The sequence below is a fragment of the Euprymna scolopes genome, chromosome 45 (genome assembly GCF_053919585.1).
Source record: "Euprymna scolopes isolate OS-2025 chromosome 45, ASM5391958v1, whole genome shotgun sequence".
Taxonomy (NCBI): domain Eukaryota; kingdom Metazoa; phylum Mollusca; class Cephalopoda; order Sepiida; family Sepiolidae; genus Euprymna; species Euprymna scolopes.
In genome coordinates this window covers 50,212,497-50,225,430 of record NC_136526.1, presented here as the reverse complement: position 1 = coordinate 50,225,430, position 12,934 = coordinate 50,212,497, and the positions used below count along the sequence as shown (strand labels likewise).

At 30.5% G+C, this 12,934-nt stretch overlaps 1 long non-coding RNA gene across 1 annotated transcript; it reads right to left on the bottom strand.

Annotated features, from left to right (window-relative positions):
* Positions 1-324: 324 nt before the first annotated feature.
* On the bottom strand, positions 325-9,972 carry LOC145269591 (uncharacterized). The gene is made up of 3 exons (XR_013865119.1): positions 9,668-9,972; positions 6,103-6,171; positions 325-1,921 (listed from the first exon to the last, which is right to left on the bottom strand). It is a non-coding gene; the product is annotated as an uncharacterized LOC145269591 (long non-coding RNA).
* Positions 9,973-12,934: the final 2,962 nt, after the last annotated feature.

Below are 12,934 nucleotides of genomic sequence, written 5' to 3'. Positions count from 1 at the left end.
ATACATAAATACCCCCGACAAACCCAACAAGCAGCAAAATCCCACCCCTACATAATAAAGATCCCCAGATGTAAAAACACTTTCTACTCTAATAGTTTCTTCCCCAGAACTGTTACTTTAGAACTCCATTCCAGGTTCCTGCTTTCCCATCTGTACTGACATGCAGAAGTTCAAGTGTAATGAGAACAGACATCTTGCTGCTCAATTCCCTACATAGTATCCCTGCAATTTATGTCCCCTATAGAAGCCCCCACATCAAAGTGGCAATGTCTTGTTTGGAGTGAAAATGAAATTTAAAAAAAAACTAATTCAAAAGAACAAAAGCGATTTATAAAATATTATTTTTGCATGTTTGTCATTAAACCTAATTTTCAAAAAACAAGAACAATTTACAAAAATGTCAATAGACTTGTATAACAATACACTAGTAGAAAATAGGCAGGTGAATGTGTTTGTGGAATAAGATGGATGCAGCGACCAGACGAGAATGACAAATATGTAATTGTTTCAGTTAAATATATTTCTAATGTAAATGGGAAAGATTAGTTCGCTTTGAGGTTTCAATTGATCTGGAATCATATTCGTCCTTGGAAGCTGTAGTAAGACTGGGGGGTCTGTTGAGCAATTATCTTTCAGTGTCAGTCAAGGTAGTGTGAGTTCATTGCTTGATCGGAAGGTACATTGCACCCTTACCCTACCAGACTGTCAGCATAAATAGTAATGCAAATCTGTTTTTGTCAATGAAATCAAAGCAGTTTGTCAGTGAACTCGTTGTAGTTAGTAACGTTTGAAGAGGCCTTTGTCTACCCAAGTTCAAATATTTATTCATGGTGCTTACTTTTATTGTCTTATAGATTTGTGAGTTTTCCGATGTTCCACTAAACTTGATTTAACAGAACAAGAATATTCACATTTTTCACAAGAATATCGCTTTTCACAACTGTGACTTCTCATATGGATCAGTAAATTTGATTTAGTAGTACAAGAATATGCACATAATTCACAAGAATATGGTCTAACACCAGTATGAGTTCTCATATGAGTCACTAAACTTGATCCATCGGAACAAGAATATTTACATACTTGGCAAGAATATGGTTTTTCTCCAGTGTGAGTTCTCAAATGTTTCATTAAAGCTGATTTTTGAGAACAAGAATATTCACACATTTTACACGAATATGGTTTTTCCCCAGTGTGAGTTCTCATATGTGTAACTAAACTCGACTGAACAGAACAAGAATATTCACATATTTTACAAGAATACGGCTTTTCACCGGTGTGAATTCTCATGTGCATAACTAAACTTGATTTAACAGAACAAGAATATCCACATATTTCACAAGAATAAGGTTTTTCGCCAGTGTGAGTTCTTACATGTTTCAACAATTTATATTTTCCAGTACAAGAATATTCGCAGATGTTACAAGAATATGGCTTTTCTCCAGTGTGAGTCTTCATATGCGCCACTAGATTTGATTTAACAGAACAAGAATATTCACAGATGTCACAAGAATATGGCTTTTCCCCAGTGTGAGTCCTCATATGTTTCGCTAAATTTGCTTTAATAGAACAAGAATATTCACAAACCTCACAAGAATATGGCTTCTCACCAGTGTGCGTTCTAATATGTGTAATTAACTTATATTTTTCAGTACAGGAATATTCACATACATTACAAGAATATGGCTTTTCACCAGTGTGTATTCTCATATGTTTCACTAAATTTGATTTACAAGAAAAGGCATATGCACATATTTCACAAGAATATGGTTTTTCCCCAGTATGAGTTCTCATATGTAGCACCAACTTTGATTTAGCAGAACAAGGATAGTCACATACATTACAAGAATACATCTTTGCACTTGTAAATCCTAAAGAAAGTAATGATCCATTAAAATTTAGCAAAAGCGTTCTGGAACATCTGCAAATAAAAAAAAATTAATGTTTTAGTTTTCATATTCACATTCGGTTTGTTTATTATTTTATATATTAATTGATTTAGCTTTAAAAAACTATAAATTAATTTTTCTCTTAAAGTTTTAAGAGATATTTTTGAAAAATTAATTGCATCCATTGAAACAGAACCAGTCAATAGAAATCTTGGTTAAGGCATATTATAGAGCCAATTATACTTTATTTTAACACTAAACAATAACAGATCTAATGTTAATATATATTTTCCTCCCCATGCAATTCCATTTTAATTATTTTTACACTTATTAAAATTTCTTCAATGCTCTTTATTTTCATCAGTATTACTTTCAATTTTACTATCGATTTCTTTATGATAAAATAGTTGAAAAAGCATTGGATTTAAGGCAACGTTTGAGGAAATTAATGTGAAAGCCAACCCTTGATCATTTTTCTGAGAATCGAAAAATTTTTTTGGCTGTGGCAAATTCACATGCGGTTTACTATTTTCAATATTACTTGATTTAGTGTAAAAAAAATTCTGTTAAACTTATGAGATATTTTAGAAAAATAATTGTATCCACTGATGCAGACCCAATCGATAGAGATGTGGGTTAGGACATATTATAGAGTGGATTATACTTTATTTTAATATTGGAAATAAAAAATAAAGTGCTAATAAATATTCTTCCCCACGTGGTTCTATGATAGTTGAAAAAGCTACGGAGAATTTATGAACCATCATGTTTAAATGTATTTATAAATGTTCTTTACAAGAATACATTTTTTCACTTATAAACCAGTCAATAGAAATGTTAGTGAGGGCAGATTATAGAGCGAATTATACTTTATTTTAGCAATAAAGAGAAAAAATGAAGTATTAATAAATATTTTTCCCCACGTGGTTCCATAATAGTTGAAAAAGCAACATAGAGTTTATCGACCATCATGTTTAAACGTATTTATAAATGTTGTACCTTAAAACATTTAAATATTTACTGTAGAGGTATAGTATATACCAGATTAATGAATTAATATTATATGTTTAAGTGCAAAATAAGACCCATTATCCTTTCTGTTTCCTTTTATGTTCAAACAAGATACTGCTCTACTCTATATCTGTAAGTATATTGCAGTGTCTTAAGTCAAACCTAGTTAATCTATGGGACGTGGGTTTTTATCAGTAAGTAATTGTCATTCGCTTATGTCTGTTTCAATGGTTTATTGTCTTTTTGTTATTGATTTCTCTTCTAAATGTATCAGAAACCGAAACTATAATTTCAATTTTAACTAAGATTTCTGTATTCTCCCTACATCAAAGGAAAACCCTCACTCCCTCCAAGTTTTTGTTCAATTAAAAAATAATTCTTAGCATTTGTATGACATTCTATGGTTTAACCTATTCAATTTGGTTCCAAGAACTTGATTGTCCGTTTTTCTCGATTTCAGATTTTTTTAGCGTCTTTTTGGGGAAGAAGTCTTATTGATATGCCCATTCAATTCATACCACACTATATCCCTCATGACCCTAAAAGATCATCTAATACTCGTGTGCCCAGATCGGCACTCATATCAACTGAAAACAATTACAAAGCTTTACTAGCTTCTCAAACAACTGCTACACACTACTAGACTCTCAAATACAAAAACGTCAGTCATTTCGTAATTCTCAATTATACAACGGTGATTAGAAAAAAGTCTAACTAGAATTACATTTCAATGTCTCGACGTTTTGAATTTTCCAAGTTCCACACAAATCGTTTAATCTTTCCCTTTCCTGACAAATCCCACTTTCATCTCGGCCGAATCAACTTTATATTTCATGCCGAAATACCTTGTAAGAAAAAAGGATTAATTCCCAACATTTGTATGACATTCTATAGCCCAACCTGTTCAATTCACTTCCAAGAACTCGACTGCCCTGTCCTCTTAACTTTAAGTTTTTTTTATAGTCTTCTTAGGGGCGAAACTCCCATTGATATGTGATTTCAATGCATATCACACTCTATTTTGTTTTCTCAAATTAATCATTATTTTGATAATATTTCTAGCAGCACTTGGGACATATACAGTAACGTTTTTATTGATCACAGTAACTTTGTATGAAATAAAACGCATTCTAATGTTGTTAAAGTCAAATAAAGATATTTATATTTGTAAACCAAAGCTGCAGGAGTTGTGATCATAGATCAATCTAATTAAGTATATAAGATTTTACTTATTGTCAACATCTAAATTCTATAAACTTGTTTAATTAGTAGATAATATTGCAAAACTCCAACCGACATTTAAAAACATCTAATTGCATTATTAAAACTAAGCTTTTTTTCAAGGATGGCTATGACAGGATTCAACTCTGAGTAACTATGTCCTAAACTATCATGTCTCCCTAATATACACAAGCAAGGTGTTCAACCGAGGTCCATTTTATAAATTATGGGTTCTGCCCAAAATTCTTTGGCGCCTTATCATTTAGAAATCTTACAACCTGTGCGGAAGTTGAAAACTACACTCTGCATATCTCTTATTGGTTTGTTGAATATCTACATCGGTTAGATTATGGTTTTGAGACTTTCTTATGTGTTTTTGAGGTCTTCAGTCTCTTAAGCAATATACCACGAGATCAAACAATACATATATGTACCGATGCATTTTATGGCGGTCACCTAACCTCTTATTGTCTTTCTAATAAAATATTCATAGAATATACTTATATGCACTAAATCGGTCGAGTTTATCATCACATATATTATATATAGTCAAGCCAACAGCGTCTGAATGAGGAGACGACTGGCCCCAACTTTAGCTGATATCTTCATTGGTTATGACAAATCCGTCGTTTGGTTTTGAAATTACGCCCACTGCTATATTTTACACTTTATCTATGTTTGCATCGCAAAACGAAGCATCAGCATTCTTTGGTCAAAACCTGTTTATGGGGGCTTAAAGTTCACAATAGAAAGTGAGAAGGATAACTTTCTTCCCTTGTTTGTTGAATGTCCAGAAAGTGACTTTCTCACTACCATTTGCAGGAAACCGACATTTACTGGTATTCGATTGAGGCAAACTTATGGAAGATCGACTTAGTTTATACTTTGGTATATATGGCTCTTATTGTTTTGTTACCTAGCAGACTGAACTCCACCTAGATAGGACCTGGGAAATATTAATTAATATTAGTAAGGCCTTATTAATTACTTTACTAACATACAGGTTGAAAATTGAAGATTTAAAAAAATATTTGTTGCTCTAATATATCCCGTTTTTTTAAGTACCTTGAACAAGGAGAAGATAATATAAAATTGAATAAGTATCATTAGTTGCTTCTACTCTGTTTCCTTGCATTTAATAACTAATTTAAGTCCTGTCTTTCCTTCTTTTCACAAGGATAGTATTCTTTATATACACTGCAGTACTGTTGTTTATCAATTTAAATGTTAGTGTGATGCTCATTATGTGGGGTGTACTTCATTGCATCTGTAGATGCGGCTAAAAAGTATATTTAATCTAAGATTATACAGGGAATAGCAGGACCATTGAATCTCCCTTCCTCTGCGAATTTTGACTCTGCTTTTGGCCAGCATTTGGTAGCAAAATCCATGCTGAGCAAATAAATACAAAATATTGTTGTTTAAGGACTTGCATAGAGCAGATTCCAAAAATCATTTTAGTTTTAGCTTAGAATTTGTCTATTTTGCAAAATGCTGTATGGCACAATGAGCGATAAAGGTGTTAAATTGCTTTGATGATGTTTGTCACTGCGTCTTGCTTCTTTTCACACATGGGACCATTTTAATCGTTTTTTCATGAATGTTTAATTAAATTATTTATTTCATCAGTCCTGACATATCAAATTTTCCAAAATGCTATTTATTTTCATTATTACTATCAAGTTATTTTGATAAAATGACAGTTGAAAGAGCTAGAGAGAGTGAGAGAGAGAGAGAGAGAGAGAGAGAGAGAGAGAGAGAGAGAGAGAGAGAGATGTGACGATTCAAAAATTTGTCCCAATGTCAATACAATTATTGATTCAGTTTGAAAATTCTGGTTCAAATACAATTACCGATTCCCATTCTTTTTAAACTTCTAAATAGAGATTTGTTTTTTTTTCCAAATTACTGTAAAACCTTAGTGTAATATCAGCATATATTTTGGAAAAAAAATTAAAAATACAATTAAGGGAACACTTACTACACAAGTAGATCTCAGTAAATATTCTTTTCGGAAATATTGCAGTTGCATCAGTCCATAGTATGTAATCTGAAAATAATTGATGATTGATATGCAAAGCAAGAAGATTATTTAAGAACAAAATAGTTCATAAAGTTACCTTCCCATTTAAAGCAAAGGTTTCTAAATAAGTAGGTGCTATTTAGAAAGCCATTCTTAACATAAAAAGAACGGTGTTGGTGTGCAGTGTTTATCTTATTTATAATGATATGGTCGATTATGCTACTATCAATATCAGATATATGTAATAGATAGCTTTCTTTTACTGTAAAAAGATGAAGTTATATATACTTATAGTAATACAACTACAACTAATTATTAAAATTTGTAGATTAACGCCATCATCTAAAGAATTATTATTGAACCAATTCCTATGTATATACATAACCATATATATATATATATATATATATATATATATATATATATATATATATATATATATATAAAATAAAATAAAAATTACAATTAAATTTACCAAAATGATCCAAGATGGTAAAATTAAAGTATATTATAAATATTAAAGAATTAATATTTATAAAATTATCTCAGCCAGATGTAAAAGCTCAATAAAACCAAATAAGAAATAGAGCTTTTAATATGAGCAAACAGTTAACAAAACATGTTAAAAACACTTTGAAATGAGTTAAAAACATATTTAATCTGAAAAGGAAACACTAGATAAATGGATAGTCCTTAATCTGCGGAGTTTCGAAGAAATACTTTCCTTCTCATCAGAGGGTAGGAATTAGCAAAATGCAGGATCGGATTTTGCATGCAGAAGTATTTGATGAAACAACAAGTAAGTCAAAGATCTTACTTGAAAACAAAAAAAGTGAAGCAGAGTGAATATGATGAAGAAAAAGGTGATTACACATGAATGGATAGTCTGGTGGTGGTGCTAATTCCTACCCTCTGATGAGAAGGAAAGTATTTCTTCGAAACTCCACGGATTAATGACTATCCATTTATCTAGTGTTTCCTTTTCAGATTAAATATGTTTTTAACTTTTTAACTCATTTCAAAAGTGTTTTTTTAACATATTTTATTAACTGTTTGCTCATATATAATATATATATATATATATATATATATATATATATATATGTCTTGACACAATATTTTACATGTAGGATGTTCTTACTTGCATCAGGCGGCGTATCTGTGATACTATATTTCCAGGATGTCTTCTCTTCATCAGGCACGTGATCAACTTTTAAACATGCATTACTGTAGGTGGAGGAAGTTAACAAAAATAGGAAATTTATGTTTAAGATGCCTCATCTATATATATATATAAAGTAGTAGTGTTCGTGTGTGTGTTTGTCTGTGTGTATAAGCCCCCCCCCCCAAATTCAAAGAAATATAAAGGCGATATGTGTGTACACCTCTCCTGGTCAAGAAATATTAATGCCCATGATAGGATACTTCTGCCAAAGGAGACATTATGTTTTATGCGTAATTTCTATATATAGCATTCTTTAAAACCATGTCTACATTGAGTTATGGTCATTTGCATATCACATTATTAAAAATTATAAATTTAAATAATTAGCTCGATGATATTACTTATTGAACATAATAGCCTCGTTTCAACTGTATTATTTAAAAATATAATTAACAATTTAATTATCTTGTTTATTTTCATTTCAATTTATATTTGATTTAACTTATTTTATCTGAAATCTGACATCGTTTTCTTTTCAAACCAGAAAAACAAAGGGGAATAACTGGTGGTTTAGTTCTTTATTATTTTTATTTTTAATTCGGAGGAAATTTTTTTCGCTTATTCTTAATTTTTAAGTAACCTTTTTTGTTTGTTACTAGACTGCTTGTGAGATCAGAATGTTATATTAACTATGTAATTAATGTATGAGCGTGACACTTGTGAAGTAAAGAAAATACGTTTTGTGACATACCAGAAACATTTCTATGAAAGTATATTAAAATGAAAAAATATATAGATAGATTTCTATGAGTCATTCTGTTTATAATTGTTTATTTAAAAAAACAAAAAAACTTACAGCCATTGAATTATAAGTGGTTTGCTATACTTATAAGTAAATGTGCACTGAACAAATACCATAATATTTAAAGTAAAATTAAAATTGGGATATATATTTTTATTTAAATGCAAAAAAAAAACAAACAAAACAATTAAGACGCTGAAAACGTACACAGTAAAACAATATGTTGGCACGTAAATCGCCGTTGTAAAATGTTCTTATGCTTGTCAACAGGGTTAAAGTAGATTTATTTGTAAGAAAATTGCATTATAATTACTTAAACGTATTACGGAAATGAACGATGTAGTAAAAAAGAAAGCAGAAAGTATTAACAATTGTTTATTTGGGCTATTTAAATACGTTATTATATAACAAATAAATATTACCAAAGGCAAGATAAGTTACTTTTCTATCCAAATGAATTATTTTTTTAGTGTTTTTTCTTTTATGTAACATGTTTATTCAACTCGACAAACACAGTGTTTACCGATATGTTGGAAAATTCAAAATGACGCCAAACTCTCTGCCGAACACGTTTAGTTTATATTTTTTTTCCTCCTTTCCTTTTTCTTTCTGTCTTTTTTCTGTGCTTCTTTATCTTATGGTCTTTTTTTTATTAATGCCTGTATTCATAGTAGTAGGTCTGTGGGGATATGCAAGATAGCAACATATTTTGCTCATCACAAATTTGAGTAAGTTCAAATTCATTTTTATCACCAAGTAATTGAGATTTATTTTATAGCACATTTTCAAGTAAATACTCTAAAATTGTTAACCTGGCCTACTTTTGTAGATTGACATATATACAGTAGAATGTTAATATATAAGTCGTTTTTGCTTATATATTTGTTTTTTTGACAACTTTTTCGAATCTATGTGTACAGTAAAACAAACCCAAAATGAGTTTAAACAAAAAAATATACAACACCCTTTTAGAAACTTACCCAATATATGTTACCGTGACATAGGCGGACATATAATCGTTGGGTTTCTAACAGTATTTTGTATACTTTGTTTGTTTGAACTCATTTCCCCAAACTTAACGTGTTCAACAGCGAGTATGCCGCCATTTTTCTTTGTAAAATATATCGATAAACCCTGTATGATTTTCGAACCGATTACACGTTTTAAAGTGAGTAAAAACACTAAAAACTTTTGCAGTTAGGTAGAAGAGTAACTTATCTTGTCTTTGATAACATTTATTTGTTACATAGTTTTTTACAACTTTTTCGAATCCATGTGTATAGTAATACAAACCCGGGTGGTTGATTTTTGCTTCCCAAAAGCAATGGTAAAAATTACCATATTATCAAGGTTACAGAAAACATGCTACATTAAATAAAAACACTAAAAACATATCCAGTTAGGTAGAAGATTAACTTATCTTTCCTTTAATAACATTTATTTGTTACATATTTGTTTTTGACAACTTTTTAGAATCTATGTGTATAGTAAAACAAACCTAAAATCTATTTAGTATTACGCATCAAAACGCATCATAGTAAAAAAAAAAATCTTACCTTTTATTCCTGAAAATTCAATATGAAAACAAAGCCAAAAACAAGAATGATTTCTTTTGTGTTCGAAACACAAACTTGTTTTGTTTGTCAAGATTTCTTTAGTAGATTTAGCACAACTTTTGTTTTGTGTGTCCAATTCATTAAGAAATAAAATATATGAAAATATAAAAGAATCCAAACCAAAAGACGAAAAACATTATTTAAACATGAAATTATTTAAGGGGAAAATCAACTGCTAAACAATGAATTAGGTCTAACGGTGAAATCATCATTTTGTGCATCGTGTAAAAATGTTCCTTCATTAGTTAAGTGTGACGAATTGTTTTCTTAGCAAGATTAGATTATATTGTAAATGTTTAAAGCTAACAATTTAATACGAATTAAACAAAGAAACGTTTGTTTATCAAAAGTCTGGTTTATTCTTTTAATACTAAAAATTTCATACATACAACTTTAATAATAGGATGAATGCACATGAATCGATGACGTCACGAGTTTGTGTTAACGCATTTTTTTTTTGAGTATGAAAGAACAGAAAAGACAATGTTTGTTTTTTTAAATTCAAATGAATAATCGAAGAAACATTTTGTTTTAATTTTGTTAGAATCATACAAAAAATATAATTATTAAAAATATGTAAATTTATTTTTTATAAAGTATTTATGTATATATTTTTTCCTTACATGTCCAACTAAAACTTGAAGAGAAAATTTTATTGAAGCATAATTTTACATGATGCTCGGAAAAATATCGATTGAAAACACATTTTATGACCGTTTTTAAAAGGATATATTGTTTATTAAAGAGACTAAACAGCCCTTTTAGGCACCTCCAAAAGTCACCACAGAATTCACCTCCCCCCTTATATGTAAAGCGATGTAACTTTATTATAAATCAATATTATCAATATAACTTTTGTACCATTTAAAAGAAGAAGGGCAAAAGAAACTAGTAATATATTTTTTTTAATTTTTCATCGTACGAAAATAATGAAATTGCGAGACGAAAATCGTGTTTACATAATTGGTGGTTTAAAATAATGTTCCCATAGGCATTCCGAACGTGAAAACATACCCGTGTTTAATAAATCTAGCAAAAACCAACTAATGGTCAGATTTTCGAGAAATTTTCGATACCTATCCATTTTAGAATGAAATTACATATAAAATGCAGTTTACGTAAAATATACGAGGGAAAATATTTTTTTAGTGCGTGCCCTCCTCCTCTCCGCTCAATATTTATTTTTTCGAACTTTGAATAAAATATATTTAAATCTTTCGAAATTTCTATTTATTATGAAACATAAGGGTTCAAATAAGTAAAACATATTTATTTTTTTTTTCATTTGAATACACATATTGAACAAAAATTTACCTTGAAGTTGCAATTAAAAAAATGATATAAATTTAATATTATTATTTTTAATAGCGTTTTTTCTAATTAATATATACTATAATTAGTTGAATTGCAAAGAAAAAGAAACTTCATAAACATTAATTGATTTTTAAAAGATTAAAACGATTAAAATTCCATTATTTCAAATTATTCCGTTACAACATAGATTTTTAATTAATTGTGTTAATTTTTTTTTTAATAATAAGATTTTATATAAACATGACTCTTGTTAGTTATTTCACCTCCAGATTAAAACCGATTTGAAAATATCATTGCACAAATATTAAGCATTTTGTAGCCCCCCCCACACCTCATATTTTGTTTGTCTCTTTTTACCGAACAAAATGTGGAACCCCGTAGGTAATCAAACGAACATTCAGTAAAACTGTATTTCATATTTAATATACAAATGTTTATAATATTTTTGGATGAGGACGTGTGATGTTAAAAGCTCCATTCTTTCGCGATTTGTTTGAAATTGATAGAGCTGAAGTGTGGACCATTGTCACTTATCACTCTCTCTGGAAAGCCTTGTTCTCCAAATATTTGCTCTGTCAGTTTGATAACTTTGTGACTGGGGAATTCTTTTAATATTCTCACAAATGGGAACTTGGAATAACAGTCCACAATGAACATAAAGTTGTGTCCTTCAATGTTAATCAAGTCAGTGGACACTATTTACCATGGTATCACTGGAATCTCGTGGGGCATCAGGAGTTTTTTTTACTCTACCTGTTTTGGTGCTGCTCGCATTGTTGTACCATGTTGTACCATGTTGTTTATGATATCCTTGGTATTGCTGTGCCCCAAAAAATAAAAAACACAACATTTTACTCGGAGTTTACATTTCTCCATCCCTTGCTGTCCATAATGTATTTTTTGAAATATCTGTTGTTGCATTGATTTGAGCATAATTATTCTGTTTGATTTCAATAATATTCCATTTTCAATTGACAGTTCATCTCGATAAGACCAATAAGGTCTCATATTGTCGGCTACACCTCTTAGAATAATATCTCCCAGTTCACAGTGTGGCATCCCTATTTGTTGCTTGGTGTAACTGAGCTAGTGTTGGCGTTGACAATTGAAGAAAATCCACCCTCGGGTCCAAGTCAATGGCTTCTTTAGCTTTTTTATGTGGTAGCCTTGAAAATCCATCTGCTAATGTCATCTCTTTCCAGGGCGACATATAATCACCATATCAAACGTAACTCGTGTAGAAGGCAAGGTTGGGTTGCAAGAATTTTTTTTAAGTTGATAATTTCCAGAGGCTTATGATCACGTTCCACCTCGGACACACTTCCATAGACGTAAGTCCGGAATCGTTCACAGCCAAAAACAACTGCAATGAGCTCCTGCTCTATTTTGGCATGGTGTTGTTCGGTCTTTGTCAATGATTTAGATGCAAATACTATGAGTTTTTACTCTTGAAGGAGAACGGCGCCATGTCCTCTAATTTATGCATCGAGTTGGATGACAGTTTTCTTTGCAAGCTCAAAGTACGACAGCAAAATATCCCTGCAAATTAGATTCTTGATTTGCTGAAGGGATCTCTGATAATTTTCTGTCCACTTCTTTTTTTTTTTTAGATCTCTCAATGGTGCTGTGAGATCTTACACGTGTGGAATTAAAGGTGCAATTTGCGTGATGATTCCCAAAATTCTCCACAAGTTGGCGGTGTTCAATGGACTAGCGTAACAGTGAACCTGGTAACAGCCATTTTTTTTGCCTAATATGAATATAGACATGCATTAATGGATCAAGAATATATTTCCCACAAGACAACAGCCATATATCGTCTCACTAAGTCCAGCTCTAACAACTATCCTAGACCTGACACTCGTTTTTGACATATTCACCTGGATAATGTAA